Source organism: Varroa destructor, unplaced genomic scaffold (genome assembly GCF_002443255.2).
Source record: "Varroa destructor unplaced genomic scaffold, Vdes_3.0 BEIS01000001.1, whole genome shotgun sequence".
Taxonomy (NCBI): domain Eukaryota; kingdom Metazoa; phylum Arthropoda; class Arachnida; order Mesostigmata; family Varroidae; genus Varroa; species Varroa destructor.
In genome coordinates, this window is record NW_019211454.1 from 32293222 (window position 1) to 32311024 (window position 17803).

The 17803-nt window shown below is 42.1% G+C and overlaps 1 protein-coding gene across 12 annotated transcripts in view; it reads right to left on the reverse strand.

Moving 5' to 3' along the window:
- LOC111249322 (uncharacterized) overlaps positions 1-17803 on the reverse strand; it is a 149260-nt gene that overhangs the window by 33294 nt on the left and 98163 nt on the right. For 11 of the 12 annotated variants that reach the window (XM_086977629.1, XM_086977619.1, XM_022803050.2 and 8 more), the window contains one exon: positions 11886-11980. The gene's annotated coding sequence lies outside the window, so the exon portion shown is untranslated. Of the gene's footprint in view, positions 1-11885; positions 11981-13300; positions 13433-17803 lie in introns of those variants that run through there. The other variant, XM_022803070.2, reaches the window with a different exon arrangement.

Consider the following 17803-nt stretch of genomic DNA (forward strand, 5'->3'; position numbering starts at 1 on the left):
AGTTCTTGCGAACTCTAACCGACCGCGGACGGCTGCGTGTAATAGTACCACTATTTGTTATACGTACTTAATAATCAATCACGTCTCGTTTATGTAGCATACAAGACAGGAAAGAGCTTGCCACACGAGAAGTGCAAGTGAAGAAGCAGAAAGCGAAAAAAGCTGTTGGTTGTGGAGGAAAAGGTAGTGCTAATCGCGAGGGGGTTTATCAGCGTAACTACAGCTGAGTCGCTCGTTTGCTCTGTTCTCTCGTGTTGGCCATGAATAATACCCCCGGATGCTATTTCCAAATACGGCAGCACAATGGAACCAATCAGAGAGTAATAAGAGGGAAAACTGAACAGAGTGGCGGGGGAGGGGCACGAAGAGACAAGCGGAAGGCAAATCCATGTATATATATATATATGTATAATGTCTCAAAAATGTGTGCCCTGTTAATGCCTTTTTTGTAGTACAGTGATTGGTGCCGTTCACCTGATTCTATTGCACACATCTGTTTCAGCATGCACTTAGGAGGGCTTTAATCAAGGTGACAATTCTATTTCCAACAGGGCATAGCGCGCGTCCATTACCATCGTGATGTCAGAACATGAAAATGTTCCGGGCAGAAAAATTAGACGAGGGAGTCTTATAGAATGCCTCACCCGTTCACCAGACTAATCTACGGCAGAAAACCGACGGTAGTGGAATATTTATGGGACCAAATGCAAGTAAAGGATCTAGTATTGTTGAGCTAAGAGGAGCTAAGCTCCAGTCAACAATATGTTGCTCGTTCTAATAGGGATGTTTCTCCTCTAGTTCTCGCCTTCACTATATGACCTTGACTTTGTATCGAGTCGGGTTGTTTGTTCCTAAATTGTGCCAGATCAACATACACTTATTTAAGCTAAGTCAGTTTCCACTCTAATCTTTAATTTTTCACATTCTAAAACGTATGCAACACTTAAATCTGTAGACAAATGTGTATCTTCTGTTTGGTGGGTCATCCACGATACGGAAGTAGGCTTTAAACGTCCATACTATCTATAGACACTATATAAGATAGCATACGTCAAGCAAGCATGTTCAACGTAGAATTCGATGTGAATATGTAGCAAAGGTTTATAAAATGGAAAGAAATGTAATGGGTTCTAACAATTAATAGGTATGTGAAACTAAGGAAATCAAGAAGCACCGAGCGGCGTGAAAAAACCACACGTCACAGGCCGGTCACTTGTCGTTGTACTCTGCTCAGCCTAGTCTGGATAATTAGAAAGACTACTTTCCATACTTAGGTAACTGAACTTACCACCTATGGCTAATCTCCTCCAATTTTATTGTTCTTATTATAATAAGTAACACAAGTTAGTGTTTTTGTATTACAATTGAGATCGCCAATTTCATCAGTATCATAATCGGTAACTTGTCATGTTATAGCATCCGTCTTGACTGTATCGTCGTCACATGCTTTGTGTGCGTTTATATGTTTTATGCCTATTTTGTTCGGGAGTATGAACCTCCTTCAATAGTTTGTACAAGTGACTCGTTTGATCGGCGCATTTCCTTTCGGGTCTGCATTACATTGGTTACCTATGGCCCTTGGGCTGCATTGGTGGATAATACGTTGGTGCACATATAAATCTTGACGATAAATGCGCCATTCTCTATGGGAAATCCACATGTTGTTGATAGATCGTCTATGCTTTGACAGCTTTCGGTTCATTTTCCAGCAAAGCACCGTCAATCCTGGCATCAGACTGATGACAATATAGGGAGGCAGGTTCGTGATCGATTTTATTTTAGGCCAGATTGGCCATGTGTTGCGTATAATCGAACGTTGCGTTGCCGGTTGTTGCGCATCACTCGATTCGTGTTGTTGTTATGTGACGCGCCTTTACGTGGGCTAACATTTGCCAGAGGATATGTCACTAGCAGCCAGTCGAAAGAAGACAAAGTCTTCCTTCTTTCACGCTTCATTACTGCCTTTCTACTCCGATAGCAACCACTGGAGAGCTTGAAAGATATGATTGTAAAAAGAGTTGAGGAATCACCCGTTGACTGAAATATTATGTCAATCATGAGATGGCAGCAAAGCTAACGAGAACGAAAAAACGTGCGCAACATTATGATCTTCATAATGTTGCGCACGATCAACATATTACTCTGAGTATCTCCCCTTCTGATCCGAGATCCTCGAAATATGTCCCTTACACATGGACCTGTGGAACTGTCTCCACCCAGCGGTATCCGTTCGAACTCAAGCGGACTCTCCAGCAGATAGAGGGTAGAACAAACCAGACACAGGAAGTCTTTCCAGCAGCATCGTCAACTGAGGGAGCAGCATCTCTACGACCGCTGACATTCCAAAGGTCACAATCGCCATAGCCATTGTCAGCTGTCACGAAAAGGGGGCTTAGCAAACAAAGGTCAGGTCGGTAAGAAATAAACTCGGAAAGATGTTTTTAATAATCAACCTGCTCGGGTGCTGATTAATAAGAGCTTTACTGTTTGTCCATTTGTGCATCTGCCGACGACACGATCCTCGGCATGCTACCATTAGTACCACAAACTTTATTATTACTGTAAACGCCCCAGTATCTCCGTTATAAATACTCAATGTTCTATAGCATGACTCAGTTTTGCGATGGTCTTTATCTATACCTGTTTTTATTTGCCACTAAAAAGTCTTTCTATCATTTTTTTAATGTTTATTTGGTTCATCAACTAGACATTCGTTTACTATTTTGAATTCGTGTGTGCCTTAAACCAAAAATCTTTCTCTAGAATCCTCGGAGCGAGACGCCTGTCGCCGTTAGTGTTGCTGAAGTACTATAGTTCAAGATTCTATCGGTAAGTTAAAAAGCTGTACGTTCGCTTGTAGCGCGAAAAATGAGATATGCCTTGTTGCGTTAACAGATTTCGTATGAACACAAAGAGCATCGAAAGAAACTTTACATACGCACGGGCTTTTTCCGTGCACACACAGACTGAGCCAGGCTAGGGCAACGGTAGCATGAAATGGGTGCGGCGAAAACAACAGCCGAAATCATCATCGTACTCAGTGCATGCACGCAGGTGTACGAGCGTAACTGACAGTAAAGCACAACATAAAACAAGGCTGGCAGACAACGATACGTAAGCACAGCATCAGGCAGTCGAAGCAGGCGAGCAGAGAAGTCCCCTACAGGAAACGGCGCGTTTTTCGCGTTTGATCAATATGCTGGTGCTTACGGTAACAGCAGCACGATACGGGGGTAGTAGCGGTAGATGCCGTCGAGAAACACAATGAGGCATATAAACGCCGCAACACAACAGAACAACACGCTAACGGCGAAAACGATAGCGACGACTTAACAAAAAGAAAGACGGAGCCCCTCCCGCTGACGAGCAATCGCCCCAACGGCGGCGACGGTAGCGGCAACAACAGAAGTGGTATCGATGTTGACGGGCGGCGGAGAAGGGCAAAGAACCAACAGAAGAAGAACTTAAATAATGTGAAAGGCCGAACACATCGGGACAGCGAGAGATGGCTAGGAGGCGATAGGAGTAGGCCAAAAAGCCCGATGCCAAAAGGAAAGTGCCGGCTGTGCGAACAAGCAGTATAAAGTTTCTCCTATTCAAAACAGGCGGAACAGAACGACCCAAGCGACCTACGGCGGCCAAGCAGGCGAACGGACGGCAGTCGGGAAGGGAGGTTGGACTCGCTAGAGAACGAGAATAATGCGGAGCGTTAACGACACACATACGCATATACTCGATTTATACACAGCAAATATGCCGTACATATAGAAACACACGCACATACTATCTTGTATGAGATGTCTGCGTCAACAGGCATCATCTGTTGTGGCAGGTACACGCCGGACTAGAATAAAATAGCTCCAGTGATAGCACGAGCATCCAATATCTGTTGTCGATGCTGTTGTCCTAGAGACATGTTGACATAAAGGAGCCTGACAAACGGTAGCTCGATGAAGACGTTCTAGTAGGCTTAGTAGCAATATTCAGGTAGCAGCACAAGCATAAAAACCTATGTAATATAAAAAGGTTGTGTTAGTTATTCGGCAGCACGACTACCTACCGTCTCCCTATAACGTCCCATTTCCTTCGTCGATTTTTCTAATCTTCTGTAACAATTGCGCCCGACCATAGTTCTATTTACAAGTCAAGTGTTTTGGTTTTTCTATCAAGGCTAACACCACCGTACTTATTGATAGTCGTTTTCGTTGATTTTCGATCGTACGCCAGCGATCTTGTTCATTATCTTGCTGATTTTCGGTGCTCGTGGCCGTGGCCTCTTGCATGAAAATAGTACAGTCGATCCCAGTGTATCGATCTGTGGATTGCGCATCTTAAGTCGGGCAAGATTTTCACGCATGAGAACTGCACGACATTATGGCGCTAGTAATACAGAGCTGGCGTAACACGGTGGGAACCTTTAACGAAGATAAGTATATAAAGGTAACGAACAAATCTAACAATACCTCGAGAGGCATACAATTGTTGTCGTTAAAGCGCGCTGCTCTTAAACTTGATTTATGTCGAACACAAAGACAAAGCATATCTACTCAAACTTCTGACAAGTTTGTATGTAAGTTCTATAAATTAATTTTTCTCTTCTATGCAAGTTTTATAAATTAATTAAGGATAGAAAATAGAGGCGATCTCATGAAACGAATGCTCTAGTCTTAAGAGCTGCTCTGGCTTGAGATGCACGTTTGCTCGAGCATATTATACAGAACGCAATTTGAGCTTGGGAAATTTCAAGAGAGAATTCAAGTGGAACTGCTAGTTCAATATTAATTTACTGAACTAACTAATACTGTATCTTTTATTCGTTTCAATATAGCATGCCTCGATTTCCTACGTCCGCTCTTTAGACTATAACGGGTTCTTTCGCAAACAAATCCAACCTTCAACCTCACCTTCAAATTTGAACAACTGCTTGTCTCAAGCGCATCCTTCGCTTCCATCAATGTATTCGAAATGGGGTTGAGCCAAGTGTAGCCCATTTGTTCTACCACATATATAAAAACTGGAAAACATGCGATGCACGGGTGCTCATTTTCTGACATAGTTCAGCCAGCGAACATAAAAGCTTTCGAAGCATTCAGCTCACTCAGTCGCCGGTTATTTAAGGAAAGCGCGATCAAAAGCCTACAAGTAAGCACCCGGACCTACAATTAGTATAGCGGCCGTCCGGCCGTAAACAGGCCAACTCCAGAATTTCGTTGAAGGACAGAGAGAATAACAAATGACAGTGAAAAAGAAAGGCATGACACCCGGTCGTTACGGCGAGTTAGTATTACCGTATCGTTTCGTGACCATTTAACGATTGGCTACTGCAGGCACGCTCACTGCCGCGCTTTAATGCCATCCTGCCCCGCATAGATGCGGTACTACGTGATCCCGAAAACGCGGCAGAGCAACAATCTGATCTGCTTGTTTTTTTCTCATCGACGAGTATTCATGCAAAATTGCACAAAACTATATGAAACAATAGTGATTCCATTCGATTTAATCGCTCGTGCTGACAGGATAAACCAACTGTTTTTCATTTCAATTCATTTCAACAAAAAAATTCATGTTATTGCTGCTGCTGCTGCTGATATTAGACAATAGTAGAATTTTATCCTGTCCCAAATTTCTCTGTTCGTTGAGATGGTCTCCTTTTCGCCCTTATTCCTTATCGATGATTCATGCTTGACAGTACGTGCTTGCTTATGAAATGTACGAATGGTCGAGGCATGTAGCGTTGTCGTTTGACTGCCTTACCCTGTCTCGAAGGTATACACCGTTTTAATGATTTCAATGCCCCAAAGTAGGTTCTTATATCCTTGAACTCGTCCAGTACCAATGCCAGTCAAATTCGTAGCGCCAAAGATCGGTTCGTGCTTAGGTAGCCGTTATATTATTATGTAAATAGCTACGGCAAGATAACTCACCAATGATGATGCTCATTGTGCTAGCGGGTAATACATGATTCACCTACGCCACTCGCTGCTATAATGTATCTACCTATATATATATATATATAGACGCTGAATACAGCTTTTGCTAAGGTGTCAGACGGTGATGGTAATCCGACTGTATTGATAATGTTGAAAGAATGTAACAATCAGATGAAGAATCGAGGCAAAAATACAAATATTCGAAAGGTCGAAGCGTGCGGCAGATAAATATTCAGCAACAGTAGTCAATACATGTGAGAGGGGAGAAAGTGTAGAAAGAGACACTAGAGAATAGAGGAACTGAAGTCCTTTTCAACGGGAAGATTCCTAGCCAAGCAGCTTGCTCGGTTGGCCTCCTGAGTTGGCTTTGGCTTCCGCCTGTCGAGGGATCCGTGCGTTTTTCGATGACATCTTCTTAGGGACACTGGGATAAGCCGCAACGAGCGATCGTGTGAGATATTTGCTTCGGTAACACTTTCACTAAAAATAAATCGAAATTGAACCCATCCAGCAAAGTGTATCGTCTTTCCGTCATCAGTAACAAGGTCCACCCTGAAATCGACCTCTACGACCGCGAATAGCATTCGAATTTGGTAACGTTTCACTGCCTTCGTAGTGGTCGTCACGAATGTGATCAACGCGCCGCGCGTTATTGCACTGTGTGCGTAGCTGTGCATGCACGCCTTCATTCTGTCCTGCACGATTCTGACCTCTATCGGAGCGATCGGCTAATCCGCTCGAAGGACACATTAACCGTAGCAATTGCCAGATTGAAAAGCTAAACAATACGAAGGAAAAGAATGTTTATTTTCAAGAGCTTCGGCGCTTAGAACGCCGTAAGGGCGACAAAAATGTACATAATAGACACTATATATACATATGCGACCGTATTAAAGAACCAACGGCCTACTATCTCGGACACACTCCGATAAGCCTTGAATTTTTTTTGTACTATTTATATTTTTAAACTTCAGAATCAACAAATATGTTTCGTTGAAACCGGAGGTAGACACACACAAATGGTAATATGTTCAGCTATTCACATTACTGTGGTCGTATCTCGTGTAGCCATTGCATGGCTAAGTCAGATTGCAACTTTCCGGAAAACGGTCGCTTCTCTCGAGCCTCGGAAAGAGCATTTATATCAGATTAACTAAGGAAGCAAATATTTACCTTGTTTACTTCTAATTCTAAATCCTAAGGTTGATTTTTTCTTTACTTTGGTTCCTCTGTACTTCAATGGTGCATCCACAGATACGCTTAATATTAGCTGTCAAATGGTATACCACGATGTGCTAACTAATATTCGTGTTCTCTACTGTCAGTTAATATGCATACTAACGAATCTGCGCTTGTGCTACCCTCTTGTGGATGATAGACACGATTTTCCGACCCCCGTTCAGAGGGGTGGTCGGAAAATGATTTTCCAAAAAAAGTCATCCAACGTTGGCCCTTTCATCGCGCCGCCCCCCTATTGCCCCGCTCAAGCGAGGCGATACCGACGAATACGATTGCCAATGCGACCGCTGTCGTCGGAAGTGCGAATTCATTTATCAGCATAAACGTAGGTGATTTGAAGCCATCGGTAATGCCCTATAGGATCTGTTCGGTGCCGTTGGTGGCCGCTGGCCAGCTGATCGATGCGTTCTTTCTTTATTCCAATTGTATGGCGGATGGCTGTAGAAACAATAGGATATCACAAAGTGATGTACGGCAGCAGCGGAAGCAGTACGATTATCACTAAACAAAAGCGTGATGAGCGATAGCTAACTTGGCTAGACGTAAAAGTAAGCCATACAGATGAAATACATATGGACACAATCGACAGGTTATTGGTGGGCAGACTATTCCCAAGTTTCAGGCTTGAAAATTACACGATACGTACGTCAAAAAAAAACAATTAACTTATCTGTTATAATAAATCGAACGGTATCATACGCAAGGAATAAGACTAGCGCGGTCAAGAGGGTCAACAACAATAACGGCGAGCTTTACCGTACGAAAGAGACCATCAAAAATACAACTGGAATGCCATTAGCTGCCTTTGTTTCGTCCCGTCCCAGATTTTTAGAAGACGCCATTTGGCTATAGCTTATCGACTTATATAGTAGCATTTAATTGACACCCCGGTGTTTGTCTAATTTTATGGAGCCCAATCGGATACGGCAGATTACGTGCCACTCTACGGCTCAGATGGTATATAAGGGATGAAATCAAGCAGATCGACGGGCGGTTTCGTAATTATGGTCGTTATCATTTTTTCGCGATAACTTTTTCTTTTTCTACTTATTCTAGTGTTATTGCCACGTTACGCTGCTGCGGTAGAGTGAGTTAACGTTACTGTATCGTCACGTTTGACTGCGTATGGAGACCGATGCCAGGCAAGATGGATGAAATGGCAATATTCGAAAAGTACAAAATTCGCCCAGCCGATGACGCTAAGGTCAACTGTGAAAACAATACTATAAAAATCACTTGTATAATTATTGTTACTCTATATGTACCCGATAGCCTATGTTTGTTATTTATTATAAATACGATATTGTAGCGGCCGTTTTTTGTCGTGCAGTACAAATTAAAATGTTTTGACCTCTCGAAAATTTCTAACCGTTTTCTTTTGCTGTAGACGTTTTTTAGGCGTAACACAACATATTGTTTTGTCCCAATATTTCCCTTTCTGCTTTCGGTGTATCAAGTAACTACCGCTGGCTCGATTGTGGCCAAAGCGTACAGAACGGCAGGACGTCCCAGGGCCTGAGGCCGAATAGGCCCTACCGGTTGTTTTGGCTCCTGTTGCTAGCGCCGATTTTGGCTTATAGTTGATATTTTTGGAGTACAGTACGACAGCCATCCCCAATCGCGACAAAAGCAATTTACCCTGAGTATCTATCTGCCTTCTCCCCTTTAGCCGGTCGCAGTGGCCGTTATCGTTCGCTAATGAATATTTTACATAAACGACCTAACACATTAGGTTCAATGACGCTGTTGAAGTAATTTACTAAATGTTCACTGATGATAATACTTGCTTACTTGAAAATAATGAAGATTTGGCTGACGTGAACAGACAGCCCTTGTAATAATAGAGGAAATGTATTCGTACCCACGATGGCTATATCAATACGAGATAACAGTCTGTAACTATGGCGGAGCACAGTAAATGGACTAAAGGAAATTCAACGACTGCCCTAACAAGCATATAAAATAACGAACTGGCAACCCGTCGACACCCATCCTATACGCATATATAGGTCGACAAGCATTTGCCACAGGAGATCAGAATCTGCTATTAGAAAATAATTATCAACCTCCTTTGGTAGACGAAAGCTTGAGTAGAGAAAAAAAAAAAAGTTCGGTATTCGGTAATTTGCTATGCCCTTTAAAGGCTTATTACCATGAATAATAAATCTGCGAATTTTAAAAAAATAATCATTGGTGTTTCATCATGATGATAGCGATTACGGCTATATTGAGGAGAACAGTTTGAGCAGTGTGGCCAGATGGGGAAGATATGTGTATTTCGCACTATATAAGCGTTATTCCAACCAATACTATCAACTTAATAGTCGAATCTCAAAGTTATTAACGTAACAACCAAGGGCGGAGAGTTGGAAACGTTCGGAACCTTCTGTTTTTGGTAAATTTTATCTATTGCATTTGTTTTTTTATTCGCATAGCAGAAAGTATCAAACGTCCTGCACATTACTCATGCACAGTCACGAAGGACAGCGGCGTACGGCGCTTCTGCAGTGGCGAACTCTGGCTGGCACGTATATGGGTACGATTGAGAGACAACATATCGGTCCTTCGAATACGCACAAAATATATGGAGAGGTAAATATATTGTATGGTCAGTCGAGATCTGACCACCTTCGAGCAAGAACATCGCCCAGACCCGGGCCCGGACCAATGGACAAGCGGAGAAAGCACTCGAAAAACCACTCCAGCATGTCGAATTGACTTTACAGAGGATCAGTGAATCGGACGTGTATAGTGGTCACCCTACCATCGATTTGTTGGAGGAATGCCTTTTTCACCCGTTCAGCCTGGAAAATCCGCGAAACAAAGTTCTGACGCGATTTTCTTTATAACCAACAAAGCCGAAAGACGTACTAGCTACAACAATATAGAAAAGCTGCCGCAAATGATCGGCATCATCGCAGCCAGTGGTAGAGCAAACGCATTTGCCCCACAGCTCTATCTCCGGAGCAAAACGGAGCCACACCCAGTCGCTATTGTGAAACATGCCTTACTAATTTCGTTTAGCTACTTCGTCTACTATCATATTTAATACGATATTTTGATAGTACGTATCGTGTACATATTGTATCATGTACAATATATCGTTTAACTAACCAACATCTACATGGTTGGAATCGAGCTTCGAAAAGTGTAATATTCGTTGAGGAACACCAATAATGATTCGATCACAATTACCATTGTGATTCATTTTATCACGTGCCATCGCCACCCTGTTGGTAGTCCATGTATATGCGCATGGCACACGGGTAGCCGTTAGAAATCCCTAGTTATCTACGATACGCAGTAGATCTACTATACAATGACGGGAAATTTTCTCACTGGAAGTGCTTTCCTCTGCCGTATAGCCCTATAGGAGCTGGCAGCTTGGGCGTCGAGGCGCCGAAATGGTAGAGCTAGCAAGCGTAATGGACATACTCAGTAATACTAGTCTGCAAAGGGCGGCTTTTATTTTTGGCGAAAAGGTTCATGCTGCGTTTGTATTTATGAACTTGATGGACGCACCGCATCAGGTACGGGACAAGGATTTCTCATCCTCATATCACAGAGAACAGGACACTTATTCGAAATTTATAGCGCGCTTGACACGCTATCAAGGGCGGATGGCCGGAGGTCATTTACGCACCTGTTGAAACGGTAGAACGGGCTTACAGGAGCTGCCGAAAGCCCTCCATCTTTCACATCGGATGGGCGTACTATAACTAAGCCCAGCGAACCTCTACACGGAGGATTCAACAATCTTAAACATTCTAGGTGGCGTTACCCTGAATGGATTGACGCTTTTTTGAGAGAAGACGTACCGATATGTCTAAAAGGCTTGGACTATGCACCAGTTACCTAATACTGGACATTGCCAATGTGAGTATCTTCTTCTAGCAGCATAGTCGAGCACCGAGCTCCTACGCATCTGCATTGTAGCGTGTACAGAACCGAACACTGATCGGCGAAATAAATGAAGACTCCTGAAACTATTTTCCTTGAAAATATCTGAAAGCTATTGCTAGGCAGCCGATATGGTAAACTTGGAAGTAGGGAGTACAGTTATGGAAGTATGTGTTTAGTAAAAATCGAGTTACTGCTTAGAACATTCAAATGGCTCTCGTTTTTTTAATAAGCTACTCTGCTACGGCGACGTGAGTTAGAGCACGTTGAAGGCAGCAGGCCCGTCGGCGCCTGGAGTCCTACAGACGGAACCATAAAAACCATTTCACTGAATCCTGAAGTTGTTCGCAGAATGGAATCTGATAAAGAAAAAACAACACTACGTGCTTGCCACATCGATGTAAAAACACGCATTAAATAACACGCCAGCAAATAAAGTGGGTGGGATGCAGGCGATCCGGCATTGCGAAACTATAGATATTATATACTTCAGAGCTGAATATTCATTCGACGACGTAAGCGATTCGAACGATTTAGAACACAATAGTACATAAAATCACGCATTTCAATAAAGAAGGTATTTCTGAATAACGTACCACTATTTATACATTCAATCTGATTTCTCATGTTGTTCAAGCATGGCGAACCTGAGCTCCTTATTGCTCAAGTCGTGCGAACCGTCGCTTACTGTTCATCGCTTCGTTCATATGGCCATTCTATTTGTCGGCCTTACACAATCTGTAATAGCTCTAGAATACAATCAATTGGACGCATACAGATTTACTTATGATTGGTTTTTGTGTAATATTACCATACCTTTTTAGATCACAATAAATGCTTGTCCTGGGAACGAACCGCGTCTGCAGCGTCTTTATTGCCCGAATATCCTCCTATCGATATGGAGACCATATCTGAAAGCATTAAGAACATTTCAGTAAAGCTAAGGCAATATATAGGTTTATATGGACATTGGGCCTATAAACTACCGTAAAGAGGTGAACGAATCGTTTGAAAACTCACATTAGGCCAAAAATGGCTATAACTAGTTATCCAGTTAAAGGCCTGAATTGAAAAAAAACAAATCAAGTTTAATATATCTGACCCCAGCTCAACATGTTTCGTGTGTCCAGTACCTTCGATTGTAATAACAGTGAAATTGTCAGACTGACGCGTAATTTTACGTTTTGTCCTTTTCCTCTAAATTATGCCCACTTATCTTTATGAAAACAACTAAATTCTTGCGCAATACCGTAATAATAGTATATGCTTAGTTAAATAACTGAGAACAATGTGGTGATATTTTTGTTTGTATTTGCCGGTTTGTATAGCCGATCTGGCTGCTCGATCTGTTTATCAAACTTTTTCATTGCCTCTTTATATTTATCTAATGTCTATGGTGGCAGTGGATAGCATAAATAATGTTCAACAGCAATGTGGGGACGAATTCAGCGTTTCTATTATTATTCATGGGTTTTACAACAGGCGCAGTTTTCCTCTCCTCCCTGATCCTAGGATACGAACATTAGGCTGTACGAATTCTAACAGTTGCTCCAGTCCAGCTGTTCGTGTCGCCGTCTGTTTCGCCGTCAAAAGTTCTAGTTTTCTTCAGAAGACTGTTGGCAACATGGATATATGCGTCAAAGTGTACCTATATGCAAATCGGGCGCCCATCTAAAGCGGTGAACCATCGAGCAAGTAACCGGCAATGATAAATGAGAAAGCCAAGGTGATTAACATGTACACTTTACATAACGCTCACATATGACGAAACAGGATTATTTAACAATGCAGACACAAGCAAATTTTCAAAGACGTTTGTTTATATATATATGTGTGTGTAGGTGCGGGTAGATGTTTGCGACCGAGTTGTACAAAGTCTAGGTCGAACCAATCGATATAGTTAGTTGCCTTCTCTCCGCCGCTCATCTCGGCTAGGCGTTGTGTAGATCAGGTAGCTTTCAATCATCGCGAACATTGAGAACTGAGCTTACAAATTTTCTACAGGGCCAGCTTGATTATCGGTTTATATCGCCGTTGGCTGGAAGCGTGCCTGCTTTTCCGGTCGCTCGTCTATTGTTAAGGGTACAAGGACACAGGGACGGGCTAAAAATTTTTTGTTGTTCTCCTCTTAGTGCGGACCGGAAAGAACAGCAAACTACGTGTAGCGGGTCACCTGTGATCCAATTGAAGATTCTGTTTTATTCTTTATAGAAAGCGAAGAGTTTACTTACGCGTTTTACGATAAAGTTCAGACGGGCAGTTTGACTAGTAGGCGGTCAACTTAGACGACGATCAAAGCAGTGAATCGATGCCTACGTCAACGTATGCCGCCATAATCATCGAAAATAGCATGTGCGCCGCAAGAGATCGACGCCCCTTCGTCTCCTCACTAATAATGTATCAAGTAGCTATACTACTAAAAAAGACATTCTCTGCGAGACACAATACCACGGAAAGGGTGACACAGAAAGAGATTAGTAATTTTGCGGGCTATATAAAAGCGTGTTTCCAACAGCGTCAAAAACATCGAATGATACACACAACCAGTTTACAAGATATACCCATTGCTTTTGGCTTAATTCAGTTTTACTCCGCGAAGGCCGCGCACGACACTAACCCATATTTAGCTGCGCTGAGGTTTTATTTAGTGATATATATATATATATATATATATATATATATATATATATATATATATATAACGGGTCGCACGAACCATTGAAACTTAGATTTTTATAACATCATTCGTCAACTTATGTCCATAGATTGAAGCTGTTGCTTTGAACGGTCCGTTTCGCTCGCTATGGATCGTTTCGAAACAGTACCCTATAGCTTGACAAGAATTTATTTGACAACTCATTTTTAATGTTTATTGCCATCTGTTGATTACTGATGCAATACAAAGTTCAAGTAGCTGAGCTCTGAACATGGTACGGATTCGGTATCACTCGAATTGTTCAGCTGGATGTTAACTTTATTTCTACAGTCATTATCCTTGTCAGTGTGACGTCCTCAAACGATCCTACCTTAACGTCAAAGTCCTTTCATAGGTGTCTTTCGTTGGTCATATCTTCCGGTCTGTCCTTGAGAAGGTTACATCATTGGGTCATACGATCGCGTACTAGGTCTTAAATTGTATTGGCAGAAAGTGCTAGGATAGCGTAGAGAATTTTCGACTGACGTGTGTCGCCACCTCTGTTGATGTCCAAGTCACACGCCAAGGACATCGTAAGTTGTCCTCGTTTTTGGCCCTGTCACGACTGGCGATGATGATGATGATGATGATATTGTTAAATGCAATGCACCTCGTGACGTTATAACATAATGTTATTGGAGCCCCTACATCGGCGAGTAAGGGCTTCGCCGATTGCTCGCACTGAATGAGGTGGCTCACCATAACCGCATCATTCCGTTGTCCAATAAACAACAAGCTGACCAAATAGGCAAGTTGTGGCGATCTGAAAGCCTGAAACAGTGTAGTTCGGTCATGGAGAACGCTGCAAGAGCCGCAACGGTCTCAGCAATCATTCGTGGACGGTTTTGGCAAATTGCAAAAATCGTTTTGGTGTGCGTAACGTATCGAATGACTGGTTCACCAATCCTGATCGCGTACGCGACGCATTTCTCTGCAGACTGAAGCAAACGTTTTCAATTTCAGGTTTATGGCCTATAAGGGTCCATTTTACAGTTCGGTTTGGCCGAATTAGATAGGGCACACATTTTCTACTATAACGCTACTTTGATCAAATGCCAACAGACAATTTGGCGTATCGCTATCTCCTCTCTGTCCTGAACACCGGCACTCGCACGTCCTACAACTTGTGGTGTTCGCTATTGCCACTACTGTAGTTGCTGCACCCGTTGGATAACCTGAAATTAGCTTGCTCTGCTATTATAATTTCTGTTTTATCGTGTGCCAGTCGGCTTTTCGCGTTCAAACTTCTTCAAACACTCTTCAAAAAACGTGATGGCGGACAGATGGTGCATTATCTTTCTGCAATGCTCGCTATGACAGCAGCAGCAGCAGCAGCAGCAATGACCAAGCGAGCGTTGGCGTCCAAACGGCCGCTGTGGTAGCTTGAACAGAAGTTGACGAATCAACAGAAGCTATAGAGCGTTGTGCGTTACCGCTAGCGTTTTCATAGGATGGTCATTTGTTAGCTGTTGCTGCTCGACGTCGGTGGAGGCAGCAAGATTGCTTTGTCGAAACGTGAGCTAGAACAACAGTAAATAACATCCGCATATATATGTTATGCTTGCTATCACCACAGCACCGATCGGTGCTGTGGTGATAGCAAATATGCTTCTAGATGTAGTATTATACATAACATATATATATATTGCATAACAATACCATGCGTAAATTAGCTCCAGATAGCGGCAAACGTTGCTATTCGACGAACAAACAAACGAGTATGACGCCAACGAAGAGACAGCAAGAGGGAGATAGATAGACTTCTGTTTCTCCTATACATCGACACCTATCGACGGTCCAAACGCGGCCAATAGGGGCGTAGTAACATTTTTGGCTACTAGAACGCCTATATTTTAACAGTTCAGCTCCCGATCGTTTTGCTTGATTGATGGCCGTAGTACTCGTTACTTGCAGTAGCTGAGACACGAGACACGATGACTGCCAGGCCATCGACAAAAAACCGTTAAACTTCTAGGCAAATAGGTATATTAAAGCTTATTATACGCACGCGTATATGTGTGCTCCGTAGGTACGTTCCGTGTGCACACATTAAACGAAAGCTTCTATTGTCTAATGAAATGCACGCTGCTGTTATACTGCCCCTGCTTTTGTCGTTATCACATATATATATATATATATACATATATAGGGTTGTTAAAGGTATTGATCGTTTTTAAGCCAAAATTATATATTTTTTATATTTTAAACTAATTTCTTTCTTTTCCGTTTTCTACCGTTTTCTAGTAGCACCATAATCTCATTACAATAGAGCTTGTGAAAAATTCTGACAAGTGATTCTTACGTCTCTCCATTGAGAACAAATAATGCCATTACGAAAGCTCTGCTGAGACCCGAGCCATCCGGAAAGTTTTTAGAAAGTAGACAAAGACGTCCGGCATTGTCATGGTGGACGACGGCACCTTTTCTATTTACTAGATCCGATGGGTTTTCTTCGATGGTTCGCGGACGATAGAAATCCGAGTCAATCGTTCTGCCAGGCAGCTGCGAATTATAATTGACGCTTTATTTCCAATTGCACTAAACACGTAGCGTTACTTTTTTGGCGTCAGTCTGGGCTTTGCGGCAGACAGGCAGAATCGGAGCACCGTCCTTTTTTTAATATACGTTACCTATTTGCACAATATTGTCCTATGTGGCATCCTTTTCATTAGCCGTGACCAACAGCTTTAAAGAGATGGCTCGATTTCATCGTGTCTCCGCAGATAGAAATACGATAGAGGAAATTATTTTATGCCAGCTAGTTAGTTGACGATCTTAGAGCCATTCAATCGTTAATCTTGTTCAACTTTCGCAGAGGTTCTATGAATTTTTTCTTGCTATGCAAAATATCGAAGAAAAAAAACAGATCTTCAAGCCGTTCTTATCCGAAAGTCTATAGGTCTCGGCAGCGTTTGTTTTCTTGAAAAACTATAAAATCTAGCAATTTTTTACAGGATGTTTACTCATCCTGGAAGCACCTTAGCTCTGAGTAAAAGCATTTCACCAGACCAGAACGATACACCTACTATTAGCGAAGCTCAGATCAAACCAGCACTAATCCAGTGTCACTCATTGAACCTAGAATACGTGATCACTCTAAAATGATTTAGATACGCACTCTTTCGACAACTCTATCTATCATATATGTATATACTAGAAATAGATAGAATGGTAGATAAAAGGCCTGTTGCCAACCGACAAACTTCACGATGCCAACCAACAAATGAAATGTTGTTTGTTGCGCAAATAAAATGGAAACGATTTTTAATAAACTGTTTTTAATGAAAATTGCTAGTGGTAATTATCATATACATCAATTGTTGAAACATTACTAAAGCCTGTTACATTAGATCGATTAGGTATCGATGCTAGAGCAGCGTGCAGTCTTTGTAGTACGTTCTAGAATTGAATCGATAGTCATAACTTGAACTTACTTATAATACTAGAATTAAGTTTGTATACACCTTTAACGACTAGCTGGTCTCGTGATCTTGAACTATTCACCATTGTACAGTGCTAAATATCGTCTTTTGACAACATACTTTAAAATGACGTTTTAAAACACTGCTAGCAAACAACTTCTGTGTGCTTGCCTGCCCTCTTCTAGTTGACAGACATGTTTCATAACTGACTAGAGCCACTTTTGCCTAAGTTCTAGAAATTTTAATTTGAAAAGTTTCTACCTCAGATAATAATAATAATAATAGCGCTTTTTTACACGCCTAATCTTATCTTAAACCAGGTGCAACAGCTAAAACTTACCGAGCAAAGTTTGGCCATTTTGAATACACCTCGACCGATCATTGCGTCTAACGAAAGACTCTTGCACGCGACCTATACACTTGCGCTCATTTTTATGAAGTACCAACCAACTGGGTGGGTTAACGTCGGCCTAAGCCACTTTATTCGATACTGGCCTTCGACCGTAAAGCCAAGTTTCTTGTAAGCCCTATGTTGAAAAACAATATACATAGATAGGCTTTATCTGTTTAACGTACAAGGTAGAGGCGATACACTCGTCCACAAAGACGTATAACCT